General features: G+C 48.3%; 1 protein-coding gene across 2 annotated transcripts in view; it reads left to right on the plus strand.

The window, feature by feature from the left end:
- Window positions 1-244: 244 nt before the first annotated feature.
- Window positions 245-6,641, plus strand: part of LOC113811749 (ras-related protein ced-10) — a 68,812-nt gene continuing 62,415 nt past the window's right edge. Inside the window, exon 1 of one of the 2 annotated variants that reach the window (XM_027363554.2) lies at window positions 245-438. The gene's annotated coding sequence lies outside the window, so the exon portion shown is untranslated. The remainder of the gene's footprint in view (window positions 439-6,641) is intronic. The other variant, XM_027363555.2, reaches the window with a different exon arrangement.

Consider the following 6,641-nt stretch of genomic DNA (forward strand, 5'->3'; position numbering starts at 1 on the left):
AGGGGAGACGGAAGTGAGAAAGAAGTGAAATGAGAGAGAAGGGAGACGAAAAAGAGAAAGAAGTGAAATGCGTGTGTGTTTGTATGTGTGAGTGACAGAGAGAGAGAGAGAGAGAGAGAGAGAGAGAGAGAGAGAGAGAGAGAGAGAGAGAGAGAGAGAGAGAGAGAGAGAGAGAGAGAGAGAGAGAGAGAGTCCGCACGCGCGCGTGTGCGTGAAATATATCAATGTGTGTATATGTGCGTTTGTGGCGGTATGGGTCAGGGTCGAGCGTGTGCGTATTCGAGGCTGGTGTTCGGGCAAGGCAGCTGCACAGTCAGCGAGTCAGTATGTCTCTAACGCTCGTGGAGTGAAGAAGTGTGTGTCTTGCCGCTGCTGGCGAGTGTGACGTGTACCGCTTAATCGTTGGAATAATACCGGTCCCAGTGTATCAGCCATCAGGTAGTGTCAAAGTGCTGTTTGTGTGTGAAAGTATTATTGCCTGTGTATTTCGATAAGAGGAAAACACAAAATGATTCCTACCGCCAGAGATTAGCAGCTGAGTGTAATACTTGTTGTTACGTGTAACTAACATTAACAGTGCTTGATGTAGTGTTATTAGGTTTGCATTACGCATAATGGTAACCTCTAGCTTCCATTCTGTCTCTCGGCTCAATCACTCGAATAACTCCAACTTGACAGTCCGTGATGCAAGAGATGCAGGGCGCTGCCAGGCTCTCTCACATGGGACATTTTATCGGCATAATTAATGTCACCGTTTTACAGTGGCACCAAAAGGAACAGCAAAAACACCTGTTGTCGTTTTAATGCGCGACAATGGATTATTATTATGTAATGTATTTGAATGTGCTAATCAAATGTCTTCATCAGATACATCCCTAAGTGAGCTTGTTGTTTATACTGGGACATGCGGATGAGTGTAGGTTATCTCCGAGCAAGACGTGGCTCCAGGCTAAATATTGTAAGGTTTACCTCCTATTTCGCTTTTAGCATCTTGCAGGTAGGGCAGATAGGGGGTATTTAATTACTGCCTCCTTCGGTCTAAGATTTTTTGGTATCCGTTCGAATTATTTTATTTATATATTTCTGAGGAATATGTATGTACGTAACGGTCGAAAAAATTGTGCCGTTACAGGTACGGTTTTCCCTGTTTAGTTATCTAACGAACGATGACTGAGAAAAAATGCTGCTTCATACAGAGACGCACGTATTCAGAGCATGCCTAGTTGCTCATAGGCACACGCTGAATTTCTTTAAATTATTTTACTGGGTGTATATATCATACGTATTGCTTACAAATAATTGTAGACTTATATACACTCCTCCACAATTATTGCACAGATGATAAAAGTTAATTAACCTGAACATCCCCAGGCAGCTTGTTAATTACTGCAGCCATCGATGTTTTATTGATGGAAGTAATAACTAGGTAGCTTTGACAAGCGAAAAGAACCGCGGGAGTTGGACCACGTGACACCCGATGAGTTCCAGAGTGACCATTAAGCAGAGGGACCAGCAGATTCCTCCTTTCTAATCCGATAAAAAACTTGTCATATTATCTCGAGAGGAAATAACTGTGACTCCATTGAATTACGTAATTTCTTTGTCTCGCTCAAATGATTAGATCATGAACTGGGCCAAGTGATCTAAGAGAGCAGATGACTCGGAGCAGCTGAGCCACGGAGTGCATGATGAAGAGCCAGCGCAAGCGTAACGAGGAGTAATGGTCGACAAAAGAGGACAAAAAGTGCCTCGAGTGACGTCCCTGTGTTCGCTCGCACTCTTGGGTTACATCCTCGGCCTCTCGAGACCACTGTCGCCACGGCCGTCCCCTGCCCCTCCCCCGCTGCCTGCCTCTCCCTCTCCTCGCCACTCTCCACTCTCCACTCTCTCTCTCTCTCTCTCTCTCTCTCTCTCTCTCTCTCTCTCTCTCTCTCTCTCTCTCTCTCTCTCTTTCTTTCTCTCTCTCTCTCTCTCTCACTCTGTTTCTTTCTCTCACTCTCTCTCTCTCTCTCTCTCTCTCTCTCTCTCTCTCTCTCTCTCTCTCTCTCTCTCTCTCTCTCTCTCTCTCTCTCTCTCTCTCTCCCTCCCTCCCTCCCTCCATCCCTCCCTCCCTCCCTCCCTCCCTCCCTCCCTCCCTACCTACCTACCTACCTACCTACCTACCTACCTCCCTCCCTCCCTCCCTCCCTCCCTCTCCCCCTCTCTCTCTCTCTCTCCCTCTCTCCCTCTTTCTTCTCCCTCCCTCCCTCCCTCTTCCATCTTTGCTCATTACATCAGTCCAGAGACGGCAAAAAGGGAGTCGGCGAGGGGAATCGTGATAGGGGTAGGCGGCGAGTCGGAGGGGCGGGGGGGGGGGGGGGGGAGGCAACAGTGACCGGTAGGACGAGGTGCCGGTAATAAGGGACAGAACACGTGGTCGACGGCCCGGGGGAAATAGGGGGTCTTGTGGAGGGGGAGGGGGAGGCTGGCGGGAAGGGTTGAGGGACTCCCTCTTTGTTATACGTGAACGGATATTATCACGGTAGCCAGCCAAGCCGTTTTCTTTGCAAAATTGAAGAGAGAGTTGTTGAAAATTTCATTTGAAAAGTTTACATGTCCATCAAAGAGCCAGGGGAGACGTCTGAGCATCTGCTCGAGTTTGCGGCGCTTCCACTGATTTATTATAAATATCACATAAAAGCACGAGTAGGGCGAGTATGTATTTGAAGTTATATGGGGCAATCAGTTGTCAGCTGGCTTTCTAAGGTCCACAGTCTGCAGAAATTGTTGACCGAAGAGAGGAAGCATCCCTTCCTGGAACTGACGTTGCTGAGCAGTCTGCTCCTCGTGTGCTCTGTCGCGGAGCTAGGGCTGGTGTTGCAATTGGAGCTGGTGTTGCGGCAGGTGCCATGGCTATTGCTTCAGGATTTTTGGTACCGACATTCTTAAGTCTTGGGAATCCGACCTCATGCTTTTTTAAAACGAGCAGGTGGGACTGAGTCCTTCGCGGAATTGCCTGCTTTTCTGTATCTTGTAGAGAGAGAATCAATTGAAAGACAAAGACAAAGTGATAGACAGACGGACAGACAGGCAGACAGACAGATAGACAGACAGACAGACAGACAGACAAAGTGAAAAATAAGATCAGATATAAATGTGGTTTACTTAGGACGGCAAACGTCAAGGTTCTCAGACGGTCACAAAGCCGGGTTTCAAAGGCAGAGGAACCTCGTGATGGCGAAGAGAGGCGACTTCTATCCATAGATGACGGGGGATGAAGGGAAGGGTGTGTTTGGGTGGGCGGCAAGGGTCTTGGTCAAGGGCCGGGGAGGAAAAAAGGAAGTTAGTTGGAAAGAAAACACCGTTACCAGAAACGGAGATAGACACTAGGCTGATCCATTCAGAAGGAGGGACCGGCTAGGAGAGGTGGGGAAGGGGTTGAGAGGACAGAGGGAAGGCAAATGGTGAGGAAGAGGAGGGAGAGGTGGAAAAGTCAGCAGAGGGAGATAGAAAGGGGGGAAGAAGGGAGAGAGAGAGAAAAGGGAGAGGGAGAGAGAAAAGGAGAGGGAGAGAGAAAGGGAGAGGGGGAGAGAGAAAGGGAGAGGAAGAGAGGAAGGGATGGAGAGGAAGAGAGAAAGGGAGGAAGAGAGAAAGGGAGAGGGAGAGAGAAAGAGAGAGGGAGAAGGAGAGAGGGAGAGAAAAGGAGAGGGAGAGAGAGAGAGAGAGAGGGAGAGAGAGAGAGAGAGAGAGAGAGAGAGAGAGAGAGAGAGAGAGAGAGAGAGAGAGAGAGAGAGAGAGAAAGGGGGGGCTGGGAGAAAGTAACATAGATAGATGTAGAGAGAAAGTAACAGAGAGAGAGAGAGAGAGGATGAAAGAAAGACAGAGAGAAACAGCCGCAGCCAAGCGAACAGAGCAGTAAGAAAGAAAATTACACCAGAACTATGGAAGGGAAAATCAATGGATAATGTTGCCACCGAAAGGAAAATGAAACAAAAGAGCAGCGGGGCAAGGGAGCGAGGGCTGCCGTGAGGTCGGGGACGGGTGCGCGGCAACTCTCGCCCGATAAAGGTCCCTCTCTAATCTTGGCCGTGCCTTCCCCTTGGCCGATAGCTTATCTGACCCGTCGTGGCATCGCCCACCCAACCATATACCTCGGCTGTTTCATGTCACGTGGCACCTCTTAAGATTGATTTGCGCCGTGGCATGGAATCACGGGCCAGGGAGCGGGGTGAGGGGGGCTAATGGGACGCAGCGCCGGGTTTTATGAGGTAATGGGGTTTAATGCAGATTCCAGCGGACAATGGCTGTTGCTAGATTTTATGGGTGTGGGGTTGCGTCTGTGGGTTATAGTGGGGCGAAACAGCCTAGTAATGGAGGCGGGGCATGGGGGCTGGTGCCAGTGAGATCCTGAAGAAGGGGGAACCTGAAAGCACAGCGGTCTTTCGAGGTCGTGACGTATGAATTTCGACCACAGAATTGAACTGCAGGAAGCGATCGCAGAAATCGAGTCTAGGGTTTCGCCGCTTGAAGAAGACCCGTCGTAGCGACCCGCGCTCTGCCCAGTCACTTTTGAAGAATTCGAAGGAATGACAGAGTGGTCGAAAGAAAGAAAAGAAAAAACGGAGAATACAGGGAAGTACAGGGAAAAAATGTTTGGAGAAAGGAAGGATTTTAATGGAGAAAGTGGGAAGAGGTCTTATGAAATGGCAGGTAACTTCTCGTGTGAAAGAAAAAGGAAAAGAGCTGGAACGATAGGAGAAGAGAGAGAGAAAATATACGTAAACACCGGGAGAATTCCCATGAAAATATGGACACGCAATAGGAAGAAAATACCAAGAGAGAGAATAAAGTCAGACAAGCAAGGAGAGAAATATCACGACTCGGCAAGACGGAATCAGAGAGAAAAGAATAAGGAAGAAAAAGTAAAAGGAAGACACAGCGAATGTACAGCGCAGGGATTCGTTTTTGCGAACCCTTTGACACGTTCAACAGCAAACGCCGGCGGTGAGCATTATTAAATAACTTCCCAAACCCCGAGGGACCAGTCCACTTGCCCGCGTTCACTTAACACAGCGAAGTTCCCTTTTGGCCTCGTTCTCTCCTGCTGGAATGCCTGAAGAGCCGTCGTTTTTTATTGATGTCATAGCCTTTGATTGCTTACATTTCTTGCCTTGCCGTCGCCGAAAGAATATATATATATATATCAGTCATGCTTCGCTCCCGCTGGGAACACCAGCTGTTTCCTTGAGTCCGGTATTGCACCACGGACTGCTCAGGCGGTGTCGGTTGCAGCTGTTTGTTTTGCTTTGACGAGATTGTTCAGTTGCTAGAAATTTGGGTATGAGGAGGGGAGGAGGAGGAGGAGGAGGAGGAGCAAGAAGAAGAAGAAGAAGGAAAAGGAAAAGAAAAGGAAAAGGAAAAGAAAAGGAAAAGGAAAAACAGGACAGAAGAAAGAAAATATATTTGAGGGAGAGAGGAAGTGGTAATGATAGAATTTGAAGGAAAGGACAGAGAATAAGGAAAAGGGAAACAGAAGAAATATCAGATAAGCAGACATACAAGTAAGGTAAGTTGCGAATAGAGATGTGAAATAAACCGGAAAGAAAGAACATGACCGAAGAAAGAAAAGATGAAAGAGGCCGAAATGGAAGTGAAAGGAGAGAAGCGTGAAGACAACATAACCCAGTCGTTGATGCAGAAATATGTGCAGCGCAAGAAGTGAAGGCACTCAGAATTATTGCGAAACTCGTAGCTTTTTTCGCTTCTTTTTTGTGAAAACATGGAGCAGAATGATAGCTCTTCATCTGTATTTCATCAGAGGTATCCAACACGCTCTCGGAAATTCGCGTAGAAACTTTGTAACCGCTCGAACGTGTTTTGATTAGCTCCTCGGCATCACTTTGGAAGCCGGTGGACTTGGGGTGTCAGTGGCAGAGCGCGCAGGAGGAGCGCAGACATGGATGCGGAGGGACAGTTAGCATAGCAGAGCAGACCGCGTCATATTGGTGCTGTCAGTCTAGGGGCTCGGGAAGGGGGCCAGGGACGTGTCGGGGATCATGGTGGGAAAGATAGCCCACTCCGGAAGGAATGCCATCGCCACTACGGCAAAGACACTGCCGCAGTGGGATGGCCATGTAGGCGTTTTAGCACGGCTAGTGTATGCTTTTTGTGTCGTAAAGAACGGTGGACTCGTGTGGATATTACGCTGAAAGTTTCATGAAGTTGTGGTTTATAACAAGTCTTTGGCTCCGCTATTCTTGTATTTGAATATGTCCTTGAGCCTAGGAAGCGCCTGGCTTACAGACGGAGTGTAATATTTATGCTTTATGTATGTGCTGCAGTGGGCTAAAAGACGGTTGTATGTCATGGCAACATCTGGACCATGCCATACTGTCGCCGTCGCTGCCTCGTCGCCAGTAGGCACCAGGATCCACATAATGCTGGCCAGATGCGACAACTGGCACTCCCCTTTTCTCTCTCTCTCTCTCTCTCTCTCTCTCTGTCTGTCTCTCTCTCTCTCTCTCTCTCTCTCTCTCTCTCTCTCTCTCTCTCTCTGTCGGTTGCACGGTAACTCTCTTTCTCTCGTCCTTTCTGCTTCGTACGCTGACTCTTTTCCATTTTTTGTTTCTGATTTTATTGCTTGCACTTCTTCCACTTTCCAG

The sequence above is a fragment of the Penaeus vannamei genome, chromosome 12 (genome assembly GCF_042767895.1).
Source record: "Penaeus vannamei isolate JL-2024 chromosome 12, ASM4276789v1, whole genome shotgun sequence".
NCBI lineage: Eukaryota > Metazoa > Arthropoda > Malacostraca > Decapoda > Penaeidae > Penaeus > Penaeus vannamei.